Source organism: Anomaloglossus baeobatrachus, unplaced genomic scaffold (assembly GCF_048569485.1).
Source record: "Anomaloglossus baeobatrachus isolate aAnoBae1 unplaced genomic scaffold, aAnoBae1.hap1 Scaffold_2573, whole genome shotgun sequence".
NCBI classification, from domain to species: domain Eukaryota; kingdom Metazoa; phylum Chordata; class Amphibia; order Anura; family Aromobatidae; genus Anomaloglossus; species Anomaloglossus baeobatrachus.
In genome coordinates this window covers 91,423-107,649 of record NW_027442131.1, presented here as the reverse complement: position 1 = coordinate 107,649, position 16,227 = coordinate 91,423, and the positions used below count along the sequence as shown (strand labels likewise).

At 46.4% G+C, this 16,227-nt stretch overlaps 11 non-coding genes across 11 annotated transcripts; all 11 read left to right on the top strand.

Moving 5' to 3' along the window:
• Positions 1-228: 228 nt before the first annotated feature.
• LOC142263301 (U2 spliceosomal RNA) lies at positions 229-419 on the top strand. Its single transcript, XR_012730398.1, has one exon. It is a non-coding gene; the product is annotated as a U2 spliceosomal RNA (small nuclear RNA).
• A 1,387-nt stretch (positions 420-1,806) lies between these two features.
• Positions 1,807-1,997, top strand: LOC142263300 (U2 spliceosomal RNA). Its single transcript, XR_012730397.1, has one exon. It is a non-coding gene; the product is annotated as a U2 spliceosomal RNA (small nuclear RNA).
• A 1,387-nt stretch (positions 1,998-3,384) lies between these two features.
• On the top strand, positions 3,385-3,575 carry LOC142263297 (U2 spliceosomal RNA). Its single transcript, XR_012730395.1, has one exon. It is a non-coding gene; the product is annotated as a U2 spliceosomal RNA (small nuclear RNA).
• Positions 3,576-4,966: 1,391 nt separating this feature from the next.
• On the top strand, positions 4,967-5,157 carry LOC142263296 (U2 spliceosomal RNA). Its single transcript, XR_012730394.1, has one exon. It is a non-coding gene; the product is annotated as a U2 spliceosomal RNA (small nuclear RNA).
• Positions 5,158-6,544: 1,387 nt separating this feature from the next.
• Positions 6,545-6,735, top strand: LOC142263295 (U2 spliceosomal RNA). The gene has a single exon (XR_012730393.1). It is a non-coding gene; the product is annotated as a U2 spliceosomal RNA (small nuclear RNA).
• A 1,387-nt stretch (positions 6,736-8,122) lies between these two features.
• On the top strand, positions 8,123-8,313 carry LOC142263294 (U2 spliceosomal RNA). The gene has a single exon (XR_012730392.1). It is a non-coding gene; the product is annotated as a U2 spliceosomal RNA (small nuclear RNA).
• Positions 8,314-9,700: 1,387 nt separating this feature from the next.
• LOC142263293 (U2 spliceosomal RNA) lies at positions 9,701-9,891 on the top strand. Its single transcript, XR_012730391.1, has one exon. It is a non-coding gene; the product is annotated as a U2 spliceosomal RNA (small nuclear RNA).
• A 1,387-nt stretch (positions 9,892-11,278) lies between these two features.
• Positions 11,279-11,469, top strand: LOC142263431 (U2 spliceosomal RNA). The gene has a single exon (XR_012730509.1). It is a non-coding gene; the product is annotated as a U2 spliceosomal RNA (small nuclear RNA).
• Positions 11,470-12,856: 1,387 nt separating this feature from the next.
• LOC142263430 (U2 spliceosomal RNA) lies at positions 12,857-13,047 on the top strand. Its single transcript, XR_012730508.1, has one exon. It is a non-coding gene; the product is annotated as a U2 spliceosomal RNA (small nuclear RNA).
• Positions 13,048-14,434: 1,387 nt separating this feature from the next.
• Positions 14,435-14,625, top strand: LOC142263429 (U2 spliceosomal RNA). Its single transcript, XR_012730507.1, has one exon. It is a non-coding gene; the product is annotated as a U2 spliceosomal RNA (small nuclear RNA).
• Positions 14,626-16,012: 1,387 nt separating this feature from the next.
• LOC142263428 (U2 spliceosomal RNA) lies at positions 16,013-16,203 on the top strand. Its single transcript, XR_012730506.1, has one exon. It is a non-coding gene; the product is annotated as a U2 spliceosomal RNA (small nuclear RNA).
• Positions 16,204-16,227: the final 24 nt, after the last annotated feature.

Sequence of the window (16,227 nt, the reverse complement as noted above, 5' to 3'; positions counted from 1 at the left end):
AGTTGCTTGCGCCCTAAAGGAGGAGTTATTCAGATTCATTGCAGTGGGCGGCGGCTGCAAAACGCACCATTCTTCTTGTTTTGGCTCTGCAAAGCAGCCTTTTCAAGGGTTGGCTTGGGTGACAAAATGTCTTGTGTAGGCGTGGGTTTGTCTCCCTCTCGCTCTCTCTCCCTAAGATGTGTCCGGCATAGGCCAGGGTGCCACTCGAGGCCCAAACCAATTCTGGTTATCGCTTCTCGGCCTTTTGGCTAAGATCAAGTGTAGTATCTGTTCTTATCAGTTTAATATCTGATACGTCCCCTATCTGGGGACCATATATTAAATGGATTTTTAGAACAGGGAGATGGAAAAAGAGCTTGCTCTGTCCACTCCACGCATTGACCTGGTATTGCAGTACCTCCAGGAACGGTGCACCCCTTCTTAACCCAGTTTCCAAAAGCAGAACTCAATTCACCTGATTCATATTAGCCCGATTTAATGAATTGGAAGAAAGCATACGTCTTCATATGCACCTCAATTTGGCCCATTCACTTTTCACACTTCCTCCTTTTGTTTTTTATCTTTCACACTTTTGACTTTCTTTATTCATCCAAATAGCAAACTCATCACCACTCAACCTGACCAACTCGGCTATGTCCCCGTGCTGCAGTTCTCTGTCTTATCTAGATCATTTGCAATTGAATGGAATAGATCCCTTTTGGACAAAGTGGATTCACCTGCTGCTGCAGTGACCACAGGTGTGATAACATCTAGAATTGGCATCTGGTGCGATCTCTCCGCTTCCACTCCAAAGAAAGTTACCTGTTTATTCCTATCATGCATTGGTTTTTGGGGTTTTCTTTGAGTAATGATGATCTCTTTAGTAGTCTGTTGGCGCCCTCTCCTGGAGGAATAGTTTGCTTGCTCTTGGACATTCTAAAAGAGAGGTCATGATAGACATTGAGCTTCTGAGCTCAATTGGGGACAGTCATGGGTGATGAATGTTTGCAACCTACTGCGAAGCCTCATACCGCAATATAAGGAACGTCAAATACTAAGAAAGGGCGGCCTATGAAAGAATTACTACTTTCAATAAGTACACTTAAACGGCTAATTGGGAATAGAAAAACTGTAAAAAGCCCTCTGAGAAAGCCCCCCTCTAACCTTTGATAGTAAGCTTTTCTGTAGTCTGCCTGTTGATGTATTTTCCGTTTGAACTGTGCACAACATGAAGAGACGGAACACTGGCGGCTTGTCACAATGCCCCCCGATGACATCACAATAGCGCTGCTGCCTAGAAAACAAGCTGCGCAGAAGAAGTTGTTCTTTGGGTGGGAGGGTGGGCTAGTGGAAGGAGGGGGCAATCTCTTTTTTTCCCGGGTGGTAGGGGGATGACAGGAGAAGGGAAGCGGGTGGTGAGAAAGGTACAGAGGGCAGGGTTTGGGGGCTGGGAAGGAAAGGGAAAAGATTAGGGTTTGGGGATGATGAAAGGGCTTTCTACGGGTAAGGATGGCAAAGGGTGGCAGTGACGGAAAGTCAGGCAACCTGTCCTGTCCGTCTTTTTGTATCGTGAATTGGAAAGACTGCAAGGGGGAGGGGAGTTGCTTGCGCCCTAAAGGAGGAGTTATTCAGATTCATTGCAGTGGGCGGCGGCTGCAAAACGCACCATTCTTCTTGTTTTGGCTCTGCAAAGCAGCCTTTTCAAGGGTTGGCTTGGGTGACAAAATGTCTTGTGTAGGCGTGGGTTTGTCTCCCTCTCGCTCTCTCTCCCTAAGATGTGTCCGGCATAGGCCAGGGTGCCACTCGAGGCCCAAACCAATTCTGGTTATCGCTTCTCGGCCTTTTGGCTAAGATCAAGTGTAGTATCTGTTCTTATCAGTTTAATATCTGATACGTCCCCTATCTGGGGACCATATATTAAATGGATTTTTAGAACAGGGAGATGGAAAAAGAGCTTGCTCTGTCCACTCCACGCATTGACCTGGTATTGCAGTACCTCCAGGAACGGTGCACCCCTTCTTAACCCAGTTTCCAAAAGCAGAACTCAATTCACCTGATTCATATTAGCCCGATTTAATGAATTGGAAGAAAGCATACGTCTTCATATGCACCTCAATTTGGCCCATTCACTTTTCACACTTCCTCCTTTTGTTTTTTATCTTTCACACTTTTGACTTTCTTTATTCATCCAAATAGCAAACTCATCACCACTCAACCTGACCAACTCGGCTATGTCCCCGTGCTGCAGTTCTCTGTCTTATCTAGATCATTTGCAATTGAATGGAATAGATCCCTTTTGGACAAAGTGGATTCACCTGCTGCTGCAGTGACCACAGGTGTGATAACATCTAGAATTGGCATCTGGTGCGATCTCTCCGCTTCCACTCCAAAGAAAGTTACCTGTTTATTCCTATCATGCATTGGTTTTTGGGGTTTTCTTTGAGTAATGATGATCTCTTTAGTAGTCTGTTGGCGCCCTCTCCTGGAGGAATAGTTTGCTTGCTCTTGGACATTCTAAAAGAGAGGTCATGATAGACATTGAGCTTCTGAGCTCAATTGGGGACAGTCATGGGTGATGAATGTTTGCAACTTACTGCGAAGCCTCATACCGCAATATAAGGAACGTCAAATACTAAGAAAGGGCGGCCTATGAAAGAATTACTACTTTCAATAAGTACACTTAAACGGCTAATTGGGAATAGAAAAACTGTAAAAAGCCCTCTGAGAAAGCCCCCCTCTAACCTTTGATAGTAAGCTTTTCTGTAGTCTGCCTGTTGATGTATTTTCCGTTTGAACTGTGCACAACATGAAGAGACGGAACACTGGCGGCTTGTCACAATGCCCCCCGATGACATCACAATAGCGCTGCTGCCTAGAAAACAAGCTGCGCAGAAGAAGTTGTTCTTTGGGTGGGAGGGTGGGCTAGTGGAAGGAGGGGGCAATCTCTTTTTTTCCCGGGTGGTAGGGGGATGACAGGAGAAGGGAAGCGGGTGGTGAGAAAGGTACAGAGGGCAGGGTTTGGGGGCTGGGAAGGAAAGGGAAAAGATTAGGGTTTGGGGATGATGAAAGGGCTTTCTACGGGTAAGGATGGCAAAGGGTGGCAGTGACGGAAAGTCAGGCAACCTGTCCTGTCCGTCTTTTTGTATCGTGAATTGGAAAGACTGCAAGGGGGAGGGGAGTTGCTTGCGCCCTAAAGGAGGAGTTATTCAGATTCATTGCAGTGGGCGGCGGCTGCAAAACGCACCATTCTTCTTGTTTTGGCTCTGCAAAGCAGCCTTTTCAAGGGTTGGCTTGGGTGACAAAATGTCTTGTGTAGGCGTGGGTTTGTCTCCCTCTCGCTCTCTCTCCCTAAGATGTGTCCGGCATAGGCCAGGGTGCCACTCGAGGCCCAAACCAATTCTGGTTATCGCTTCTCGGCCTTTTGGCTAAGATCAAGTGTAGTATCTGTTCTTATCAGTTTAATATCTGATACGTCCCCTATCTGGGGACCATATATTAAATGGATTTTTAGAACAGGGAGATGGAAAAAGAGCTTGCTCTGTCCACTCCACGCATTGACCTGGTATTGCAGTACCTCCAGGAACGGTGCACCCCTTCTATCTTAACCCAGTTTCCAAAAGCAGAACTCAATTCACCTGATTCATATTAGCCCGATTTAATGAATTGGAAGAAAGCATACGTCTTCATATGCACCTCAATTTGGCCCATTCACTTTTCACACTTCCTCCTTTTGTTTTTTATCTTTCACACTTTTGACTTTCTTTATTCATCCAAATAGCAAACTCATCACCACTCAACCTGACCAACTCGGCTATGTCCCCGTGCTGCAGTTCTCTGTCTTATCTAGATCATTTGCAATTGAATGGAATAGATCCCTTTTGGACAAAGTGGATTCACCTGCTGCTGCAGTGACCACAGGTGTGATAACATCTAGAATTGGCATCTGGTGCGATCTCTCCGCTTCCACTCCAAAGAAAGTTACCTGTTTATTCCTATCATGCATTGGTTTTTGGGGTTTTCTTTGAGTAATGATGATCTCTTTAGTAGTCTGTTGGCGCCCTCTCCTGGAGGAATAGTTTGCTTGCTCTTGGACATTCTAAAAGAGAGGTCATGATAGACATTGAGCTTCTGAGCTCAATTGGGGACAGTCATGGGTGATGAATGTTTGCAACCTACTGCGAAGCCTCATACCGCAATATAAGGAACGTCAAATACTAAGAAAGGGCGGCCTATGAAAGAATTACTACTTTCAATAAGTACACTTAAACGGCTAATTGGGAATAGAAAAACTGTAAAAAGCCCTCTGAGAAAGCCCCCCTCTAACCTTTGATAGTAAGCTTTTCTGTAGTCTGCCTGTTGATGTATTTTCCGTTTGAACTGTGCACAACATGAAGAGACGGAACACTGGCGGCTTGTCACAATGCCCCCCGATGACATCACAATAGCGCTGCTGCCTAGAAAACAAGCTGCGCAGAAGAAGTTGTTCTTTGGGTGGGAGGGTGGGCTAGTGGAAGGAGGGGGCAATCTCTTTTTTTCCCGGGTGGTAGGGGGATGACAGGAGAAGGGAAGCGGGTGGTGAGAAAGGTACAGAGGGCAGGGTTTGGGGGCTGGGAAGGAAAGGGAAAAGATTAGGGTTTGGGGATGATGAAAGGGCTTTCTACGGGTAAGGATGGCAAAGGGTGGCAGTGACGGAAAGTCAGGCAACCTGTCCTGTCCGTCTTTTTGTATCGTGAATTGGAAAGACTGCAAGGGGGAGGGGAGTTGCTTGCGCCCTAAAGGAGGAGTTATTCAGATTCATTGCAGTGGGCGGCGGCTGCAAAACGCACCATTCTTCTTGTTTTGGCTCTGCAAAGCAGCCTTTTCAAGGGTTGGCTTGGGTGACAAAATGTCTTGTGTAGGCGTGGGTTTGTCTCCCTCTCGCTCTCTCTCCCTAAGATGTGTCCGGCATAGGCCAGGGTGCCACTCGAGGCCCAAACCAATTCTGGTTATCGCTTCTCGGCCTTTTGGCTAAGATCAAGTGTAGTATCTGTTCTTATCAGTTTAATATCTGATACGTCCCCTATCTGGGGACCATATATTAAATGGATTTTTAGAACAGGGAGATGGAAAAAGAGCTTGCTCTGTCCACTCCACGCATTGACCTGGTATTGCAGTACCTCCAGGAACGGTGCACCCCTTCTTAACCCAGTTTCCAAAAGCAGAACTCAATTCACCTGATTCATATTAGCCCGATTTAATGAATTGGAAGAAAGCATACGTCTTCATATGCACCTCAATTTGGCCCATTCACTTTTCACACTTCCTCCTTTTGTTTTTTATCTTTCACACTTTTGACTTTCTTTATTCATCCAAATAGCAAACTCATCACCACTCAACCTGACCAACTCGGCTATGTCCCCGTGCTGCAGTTCTCTGTCTTATCTAGATCATTTGCAATTGAATGGAATAGATCCCTTTTGGACAAAGTGGATTCACCTGCTGCTGCAGTGACCACAGGTGTGATAACATCTAGAATTGGCATCTGGTGCGATCTCTCCGCTTCCACTCCAAAGAAAGTTACCTGTTTATTCCTATCATGCATTGGTTTTTGGGGTTTTCTTTGAGTAATGATGATCTCTTTAGTAGTCTGTTGGCGCCCTCTCCTGGAGGAATAGTTTGCTTGCTCTTGGACATTCTAAAAGAGAGGTCATGATAGACATTGAGCTTCTGAGCTCAATTGGGGACAGTCATGGGTGATGAATGTTTGCAACCTACTGCGAAGCCTCATACCGCAATATAAGGAACGTCAAATACTAAGAAAGGGCGGCCTATGAAAGAATTACTACTTTCAATAAGTACACTTAAACGGCTAATTGGGAATAGAAAAACTGTAAAAAGCCCTCTGAGAAAGCCCCCCTCTAACCTTTGATAGTAAGCTTTTCTGTAGTCTGCCTGTTGATGTATTTTCCGTTTGAACTGTGCACAACATGAAGAGACGGAACACTGGCGGCTTGTCACAATGCCCCCCGATGACATCACAATAGCGCTGCTGCCTAGAAAACAAGCTGCGCAGAAGAAGTTGTTCTTTGGGTGGGAGGGTGGGCTAGTGGAAGGAGGGGGCAATCTCTTTTTTTCCCGGGTGGTAGGGGGATGACAGGAGAAGGGAAGCGGGTGGTGAGAAAGGTACAGAGGGCAGGGTTTGGGGGCTGGGAAGGAAAGGGAAAAGATTAGGGTTTGGGGATGATGAAAGGGCTTTCTACGGGTAAGGATGGCAAAGGGTGGCAGTGACGGAAAGTCAGGCAACCTGTCCTGTCCGTCTTTTTGTATCGTGAATTGGAAAGACTGCAAGGGGGAGGGGAGTTGCTTGCGCCCTAAAGGAGGAGTTATTCAGATTCATTGCAGTGGGCGGCGGCTGCAAAACGCACCATTCTTCTTGTTTTGGCTCTGCAAAGCAGCCTTTTCAAGGGTTGGCTTGGGTGACAAAATGTCTTGTGTAGGCGTGGGTTTGTCTCCCTCTCGCTCTCTCTCCCTAAGATGTGTCCGGCATAGGCCAGGGTGCCACTCGAGGCCCAAACCAATTCTGGTTATCGCTTCTCGGCCTTTTGGCTAAGATCAAGTGTAGTATCTGTTCTTATCAGTTTAATATCTGATACGTCCCCTATCTGGGGACCATATATTAAATGGATTTTTAGAACAGGGAGATGGAAAAAGAGCTTGCTCTGTCCACTCCACGCATTGACCTGGTATTGCAGTACCTCCAGGAACGGTGCACCCCTTCTTAACCCAGTTTCCAAAAGCAGAACTCAATTCACCTGATTCATATTAGCCCGATTTAATGAATTGGAAGAAAGCATACGTCTTCATATGCACCTCAATTTGGCCCATTCACTTTTCACACTTCCTCCTTTTGTTTTTTATCTTTCACACTTTTGACTTTCTTTATTCATCCAAATAGCAAACTCATCACCACTCAACCTGACCAACTCGGCTATGTCCCCGTGCTGCAGTTCTCTGTCTTATCTAGATCATTTGCAATTGAATGGAATAGATCCCTTTTGGACAAAGTGGATTCACCTGCTGCTGCAGTGACCACAGGTGTGATAACATCTAGAATTGGCATCTGGTGCGATCTCTCCGCTTCCACTCCAAAGAAAGTTACCTGTTTATTCCTATCATGCATTGGTTTTTGGGGTTTTCTTTGAGTAATGATGATCTCTTTAGTAGTCTGTTGGCGCCCTCTCCTGGAGGAATAGTTTGCTTGCTCTTGGACATTCTAAAAGAGAGGTCATGATAGACATTGAGCTTCTGAGCTCAATTGGGGACAGTCATGGGTGATGAATGTTTGCAACCTACTGCGAAGCCTCATACCGCAATATAAGGAACGTCAAATACTAAGAAAGGGCGGCCTATGAAAGAATTACTACTTTCAATAAGTACACTTAAACGGCTAATTGGGAATAGAAAAACTGTAAAAAGCCCTCTGAGAAAGCCCCCCTCTAACCTTTGATAGTAAGCTTTTCTGTAGTCTGCCTGTTGATGTATTTTCCGTTTGAACTGTGCACAACATGAAGAGACGGAACACTGGCGGCTTGTCACAATGCCCCCCGATGACATCACAATAGCGCTGCTGCCTAGAAAACAAGCTGCGCAGAAGAAGTTGTTCTTTGGGTGGGAGGGTGGGCTAGTGGAAGGAGGGGGCAATCTCTTTTTTTCCCGGGTGGTAGGGGGATGACAGGAGAAGGGAAGCGGGTGGTGAGAAAGGTACAGAGGGCAAGGTTTGGGGGCTGGGAAGGAAAGGGAAAAGATTAGGGTTTGGGGATGATGAAAGGGCTTTCTACGGGTAAGGATGGCAAAGGGTGGCAGTGACGGAAAGTCAGGCAACCTGTCCTGTCCGTCTTTTTGTATCGTGAATTGGAAAGACTGCAAGGGGGAGGGGAGTTGCTTGCGCCCTAAAGGAGGAGTTATTCAGATTCATTGCAGTGGGCGGCGGCTGCAAAACGCACCATTCTTCTTGTTTTGGCTCTGCAAAGCAGCCTTTTCAAGGGTTGGCTTGGGTGACAAAATGTCTTGTGTAGGCGTGGGTTTGTCTCCCTCTCGCTCTCTCTCCCTAAGATGTGTCCGGCATAGGCCAGGGTGCCACTCGAGGCCCAAACCAATTCTGGTTATCGCTTCTCGGCCTTTTGGCTAAGATCAAGTGTAGTATCTGTTCTTATCAGTTTAATATCTGATACGTCCCCTATCTGGGGACCATATATTAAATGGATTTTTAGAACAGGGAGATGGAAAAAGAGCTTGCTCTGTCCACTCCACGCATTGACCTGGTATTGCAGTACCTCCAGGAACGGTGCACCCCTTCTTAACCCAGTTTCCAAAAGCAGAACTCAATTCACCTGATTCATATTAGCCCGATTTAATGAATTGGAAGAAAGCATACGTCTTCATATGCACCTCAATTTGGCCCATTCACTTTTCACACTTCCTCCTTTTGTTTTTTATCTTTCACACTTTTGACTTTCTTTATTCATCCAAATAGCAAACTCATCACCACTCAACCTGACCAACTCGGCTATGTCCCCGTGCTGCAGTTCTCTGTCTTATCTAGATCATTTGCAATTGAATGGAATAGATCCCTTTTGGACAAAGTGGATTCACCTGCTGCTGCAGTGACCACAGGTGTGATAACATCTAGAATTGGCATCTGGTGCGATCTCTCCGCTTCCACTCCAAAGAAAGTTACCTGTTTATTCCTATCATGCATTGGTTTTTGGGGTTTTCTTTGAGTAATGATGATCTCTTTAGTAGTCTGTTGGCGCCCTCTCCTGGAGGAATAGTTTGCTTGCTCTTGGACATTCTAAAAGAGAGGTCATGATAGACATTGAGCTTCTGAGCTCAATTGGGGACAGTCATGGGTGATGAATGTTTGCAACCTACTGCGAAGCCTCATACCGCAATATAAGGAACGTCAAATACTAAGAAAGGGCGGCCTATGAAAGAATTACTACTTTCAATAAGTACACTTAAACGGCTAATTGGGAATAGAAAAACTGTAAAAAGCCCTCTGAGAAAGCCCCCCTCTAACCTTTGATAGTAAGCTTTTCTGTAGTCTGCCTGTTGATGTATTTTCCGTTTGAACTGTGCACAACATGAAGAGACGGAACACTGGCGGCTTGTCACAATGCCCCCCGATGACATCACAATAGCGCTGCTGCCTAGAAAACAAGCTGCGCAGAAGAAGTTGTTCTTTGGGTGGGAGGGTGGGCTAGTGGAAGGAGGGGGCAATCTCTTTTTTTCCCGGGTGGTAGGGGGATGACAGGAGAAGGGAAGCGGGTGGTGAGAAAGGTACAGAGGGCAGGGTTTGGGGGCTGGGAAGGAAAGGGAAAAGATTAGGGTTTGGGGATGATGAAAGGGCTTTCTACGGGTAAGGATGGCAAAGGGTGGCAGTGACGGAAAGTCAGGCAACCTGTCCTGTCCGTCTTTTTGTATCGTGAATTGGAAAGACTGCAAGGGGGAGGGGAGTTGCTTGCGCCCTAAAGGAGGAGTTATTCAGATTCATTGCAGTGGGCGGCGGCTGCAAAACGCACCATTCTTCTTGTTTTGGCTCTGCAAAGCAGCCTTTTCAAGGGTTGGCTTGGGTGACAAAATGTCTTGTGTAGGCGTGGGTTTGTCTCCCTCTCGCTCTCTCTCCCTAAGATGTGTCCGGCATAGGCCAGGGTGCCACTCGAGGCCCAAACCAATTCTGGTTATCGCTTCTCGGCCTTTTGGCTAAGATCAAGTGTAGTATCTGTTCTTATCAGTTTAATATCTGATACGTCCCCTATCTGGGGACCATATATTAAATGGATTTTTAGAACAGGGAGATGGAAAAAGAGCTTGCTCTGTCCACTCCACGCATTGACCTGGTATTGCAGTACCTCCAGGAACGGTGCACCCCTTCTTAACCCAGTTTCCAAAAGCAGAACTCAATTCACCTGATTCATATTAGCCCGATTTAATGAATTGGAAGAAAGCATACGTCTTCATATGCACCTCAATTTGGCCCATTCACTTTTCACACTTCCTCCTTTTGTTTTTTATCTTTCACACTTTTGACTTTCTTTATTCATCCAAATAGCAAACTCATCACCACTCAACCTGACCAACTCGGCTATGTCCCCGTGCTGCAGTTCTCTGTCTTATCTAGATCATTTGCAATTGAATGGAATAGATCCCTTTTGGACAAAGTGGATTCACCTGCTGCTGCAGTGACCACAGGTGTGATAACATCTAGAATTGGCATCTGGTGCGATCTCTCCGCTTCCACTCCAAAGAAAGTTACCTGTTTATTCCTATCATGCATTGGTTTTTGGGGTTTTCTTTGAGTAATGATGATCTCTTTAGTAGTCTGTTGGCGCCCTCTCCTGGAGGAATAGTTTGCTTGCTCTTGGACATTCTAAAAGAGAGGTCATGATAGACATTGAGCTTCTGAGCTCAATTGGGGACAGTCATGGGTGATGAATGTTTGCAACCTACTGCGAAGCCTCATACCGCAATATAAGGAACGTCAAATACTAAGAAAGGGCGGCCTATGAAAGAATTACTACTTTCAATAAGTACACTTAAACGGCTAATTGGGAATAGAAAAACTGTAAAAAGCCCTCTGAGAAAGCCCCCCTCTAACCTTTGATAGTAAGCTTTTCTGTAGTCTGCCTGTTGATGTATTTTCCGTTTGAACTGTGCACAACATGAAGAGACGGAACACTGGCGGCTTGTCACAATGCCCCCCGATGACATCACAATAGCGCTGCTGCCTAGAAAACAAGCTGCGCAGAAGAAGTTGTTCTTTGGGTGGGAGGGTGGGCTAGTGGAAGGAGGGGGCAATCTCTTTTTTTCCCGGGTGGTAGGGGGATGACAGGAGAAGGGAAGCGGGTGGTGAGAAAGGTACAGAGGGCAGGGTTTGGGGGCTGGGAAGGAAAGGGAAAAGATTAGGGTTTGGGGATGATGAAAGGGCTTTCTACGGGTAAGGATGGCAAAGGGTGGCAGTGACGGAAAGTCAGGCAACCTGTCCTGTCCGTCTTTTTGTATCGTGAATTGGAAAGACTGCAAGGGGGAGGGGAGTTGCTTGCGCCCTAAAGGAGGAGTTATTCAGATTCATTGCAGTGGGCGGCGGCTGCAAAACGCACCATTCTTCTTGTTTTGGCTCTGCAAAGCAGCCTTTTCAAGGGTTGGCTTGGGTGACAAAATGTCTTGTGTAGGCGTGGGTTTGTCTCCCTCTCGCTCTCTCTCCCTAAGATGTGTCCGGCATAGGCCAGGGTGCCACTCGAGGCCCAAACCAATTCTGGTTATCGCTTCTCGGCCTTTTGGCTAAGATCAAGTGTAGTATCTGTTCTTATCAGTTTAATATCTGATACGTCCCCTATCTGGGGACCATATATTAAATGGATTTTTAGAACAGGGAGATGGAAAAAGAGCTTGCTCTGTCCACTCCACGCATTGACCTGGTATTGCAGTACCTCCAGGAACGGTGCACCCCTTCTTAACCCAGTTTCCAAAAGCAGAACTCAATTCACCTGATTCATATTAGCCCGATTTAATGAATTGGAAGAAAGCATACGTCTTCATATGCACCTCAATTTGGCCCATTCACTTTTCACACTTCCTCCTTTTGTTTTTTATCTTTCACACTTTTGACTTTCTTTATTCATCCAAATAGCAAACTCATCACCACTCAACCTGACCAACTCGGCTATGTCCCCGTGCTGCAGTTCTCTGTCTTATCTAGATCATTTGCAATTGAATGGAATAGATCCCTTTTGGACAAAGTGGATTCACCTGCTGCTGCAGTGACCACAGGTGTGATAACATCTAGAATTGGCATCTGGTGCGATCTCTCCGCTTCCACTCCAAAGAAAGTTACCTGTTTATTCCTATCATGCATTGGTTTTTGGGGTTTTCTTTGAGTAATGATGATCTCTTTAGTAGTCTGTTGGCGCCCTCTCCTGGAGGAATAGTTTGCTTGCTCTTGGACATTCTAAAAGAGAGGTCATGATAGACATTGAGCTTCTGAGCTCAATTGGGGACAGTCATGGGTGATGAATGTTTGCAACCTACTGCGAAGCCTCATACCGCAATATAAGGAACGTCAAATACTAAGAAAGGGCGGCCTATGAAAGAATTACTACTTTCAATAAGTACACTTAAACGGCTAATTGGGAATAGAAAAACTGTAAAAAGCCCTCTGAGAAAGCCCCCCTCTAACCTTTGATAGTAAGCTTTTCTGTAGTCTGCCTGTTGATGTATTTTCCGTTTGAACTGTGCACAACATGAAGAGACGGAACACTGGCGGCTTGTCACAATGCCCCCCGATGACATCACAATAGCGCTGCTGCCTAGAAAACAAGCTGCGCAGAAGAAGTTGTTCTTTGGGTGGGAGGGTGGGCTAGTGGAAGGAGGGGGCAATCTCTTTTTTTCCCGGGTGGTAGGGGGATGACAGGAGAAGGGAAGCGGGTGGTGAGAAAGGTACAGAGGGCAGGGTTTGGGGGCTGGGAAGGAAAGGGAAAAGATTAGGGTTTGGGGATGATGAAAGGGCTTTCTACGGGTAAGGATGGCAAAGGGTGGCAGTGACGGAAAGTCAGGCAACCTGTCCTGTCCGTCTTTTTGTATCGTGAATTGGAAAGACTGCAAGGGGGAGGGGAGTTGCTTGCGCCCTAAAGGAGGAGTTATTCAGATTCATTGCAGTGGGCGGCGGCTGCAAAACGCACCATTCTTCTTGTTTTGGCTCTGCAAAGCAGCCTTTTCAAGGGTTGGCTTGGGTGACAAAATGTCTTGTGTAGGCGTGGGTTTGTCTCCCTCTCGCTCTCTCTCCCTAAGATGTGTCCGGCATAGGCCAGGGTGCCACTCGAGGCCCAAACCAATTCTGGTTATCGCTTCTCGGCCTTTTGGCTAAGATCAAGTGTAGTATCTGTTCTTATCAGTTTAATATCTGATACGTCCCCTATCTGGGGACCATATATTAAATGGATTTTTAGAACAGGGAGATGGAAAAAGAGCTTGCTCTGTCCACTCCACGCATTGACCTGGTATTGCAGTACCTCCAGGAACGGTGCACCCCTTCTTAACCCAGTTTCCAAAAGCAGAACTCAATTCACCTGATTCATATTAGCCCGATTTAATGAATTGGAAGAAAGCATACGTCTTCATATGCACCTCAATTTGGCCCATTCACTTTTCACACTTCCTCCTTTTGTTTTTTATCTTTCACACTTTTGACTTTCTTTATTCATCCAAATAGCAAACTCATCACCACTCAACCTGACCAACTCGGCTATGTCCCCGTGCTGCAGTTCTCTGTCTTATCTAGATCATTTGCAATTGAATGGAATAGATCCCTTTTGGACAAAGTGGATTCACCTGCTGCTGCAGTGACCACAGGTGTGATAACATCTAGAATTGGCATCTGGTGCGATCTCTCCGCTTCCACTCCAAAGAAAGTTACCTGTTTATTCCTATCATGCATTGGTTTTTGGGGTTTTCTTTGAGTAATGATGATCTCTTTAGTAGTCTGTTGGCGCCCTCTCCTGGAGGAATAGTTTGCTTGCTCTTGGACATTCTAAAAGAGAGGTCATGATAGACATTGAGCTTCTGAGCTCAATTGGGGACAGTCATGGGTGATGAATGTTTGCAACCTACTGCGAAGCCTCATACCGCAATATAAGGAACGTCAAATACTAAGAAAGGGCGGCCTATGAAAGAATTACTACTTTCAATAAGTACACTTAAACGGCTAATTGGGAATAGAAAAACTGTAAAAAGCCCTCTGAGAAAGCCCCCCTCTAACCTTTGATAGTAAGCTTTTCTGTAGTCTGCCTGTTGATGTATTTTCCGTTTGAACTGTGCACAACATGAAGAGACGGAACACTGGCGGCTTGTCACAATGCCCCCCGATGACATCACAATAGCGCTGCTGCCTAGAAAACAAGCTGCGCAGAAGAAGTTGTTCTTTGGGTGGGAGGGTGGGCTAGTGGAAGGAGGGGGCAATCTCTTTTTTTCCCGGGTGGTAGGGGGATGACAGGAGAAGGGAAGCGGGTGGTGAGAAAGGTACAGAGGGCAGGGTTTGGGGGCTGGGAAGGAAAGGGAAAAGATTAGGGTTTGGGGATGATGAAAGGGCTTTCTACGGGTAAGGATGGCAAAGGGTGGCAGTGACGGAAAGTCAGGCAACCTGTCCTGTCCGTCTTTTTGTATCGTGAATTGGAAAGACTGCAAGGGGGAGGGGAGTTGCTTGCGCCCTAAAGGAGGAGTTATTCAGATTCATTGCAGTGGGCGGCGGCTGCAAAACGCACCATTCTTCTTGTTTTGGCTCTGCAAAGCAGCCTTTTCAAGGGTTGGCTTGGGTGACAAAATGTCTTGTGTAGGCGTGGGTTTGTCTCCCTCTCGCTCTCTCTCCCTAAGATGTGTCCGGCATAGGCCAGGGTGCCACTCGAGGCCCAAACCAATTCTGGTTATCGCTTCTCGGCCTTTTGGCTAAGATCAAGTGTAGTATCTGTTCTTATCAGTTTAATATCTGATACGTCCCCTATCTGGGGACCATATATTAAATGGATTTTTAGAACAGGGAGATGGAAAAAGAGCTTGCTCTGTCCACTCCACGCATTGACCTGGTATTGCAGTACCTCCAGGAACGGTGCACCCCTTCTTAACCCAGTTTCCAAAAGCAGAACTCAATTCACCTGATTCATATTAGCCCGATTTAATGAATTGGAAGAAAGCATACGTCTTCATATGCACCTCAATTTGGCCCATTCACTTTTCACACTTCCTCCTTTTGTTTTTTATCTTTCACACTTTTGACTTTCTTTATTCATCCAAATAGCAAACTCATCACCACTCAACCTGACCAACTCGGCTATGTCCCCGTGCTGCAGTTCTCTGTCTTATCTAGATCATTTGCAATTGAATGGAATAGATCCCTTTTGGACAAAGTGGATTCACCTGCTGCTGCAGTGACCACAGGTGTGATAACATCTAGAATTGGCATCTGGTGCGATCTCTCCGCTTCCACTCCAAAGAAAGTTACCTGTTTATTCCTATCATGCATTGGTTTTTGGGGTTTTCTTTGAGTAATGATGATCTCTTTAGTAGTCTGTTGGCGCCCTCTCCTGGAGGAATAGTTTGCTTGCTCTTGGACATTCTAAAAGAGAGGTCATGATAGACATTGAGCTTCTGAGCTCAATTGGGGACAGTCATGGGTGATGAATGTTTGCAACCTACTGCGAAGCCTCATACCGCAATATAAGGAACGTCAAATACTAAGAAAGGGCGGCCTATGAAAGAATTACTACTTTCAATAAGTACACTTAAACGGCTAATTGGGAATAGAAAAACTGTAAAAAGCCCTCTGAGAAAGCCCCCCTCTAACCTTTGATAGTAAGCTTTTCTGTAGTCTGCCTGTTGATGTATTTTCCGTTTGAACTGTGCACAACATGAAGAGACGGAACACTGGCGGCTTGTCACAATGCCCCCCGATGACATCACAATAGCGCTGCTGCCTAGAAAACAAGCTGCGCAGAAGAAGTTGTTCTTTGGGTGGGAGGGTGGGCTAGTGGAAGGAGGGGGCAATCTCTTTTTTTCCCGGGTGGTAGGGGGATGACAGGAGAAGGGAAGCGGGTGGTGAGAAAGGTACAGAGGGCAGGGTTTGGGGGCTGGGAAGGAAAGGGAAAAGATTAGGGTTTGGGGATGATGAAAGGGCTTTCTACGGGTAAGGATGGCAAAGGGTGGCAGTGACGGAAAGTCAGGCAACCTGTCCTGTCCGTCTTTTTGTATCGTGAATTGGAAAGACTGCAAGGGGGAGGGGAGTTGCTTGCGCCCTAAAGGAGGAGTTATTCAGATTCATTGCAGTGGGCGGCGGCTGCAAAACGCACCATTCTTCTTGTTTTGGCTCTGCAAAGCAGCCTTTTCAAGGGTTGGCTTGGGTGACAAAATGTCTTGTGTAGGCGTGGGTTTGTCTCCCTCTCGCTCTCTCTCCCTAAGATGTGTCCGGCATAGGCCAGGGTGCCACTCGAGGCCCAAACCAATTCTGGTTATCGCTTCTCGGCCTTTTGGCTAAGATCAAGTGTAGTATCTGTTCTTATCAGTTTAATATCTGATACGTCCCCTATCTGGGGACCATATATTAAATGGATTTTTAGAACAGGGAGATGGAAAAAGAGCTTGCTCTGTCCACTCCACGCATTGACCTGGTATTGCAGTACCTCCAGGAACGGTGCACCCCTTCTTAACCCAGTTTCCAAAAGCAGA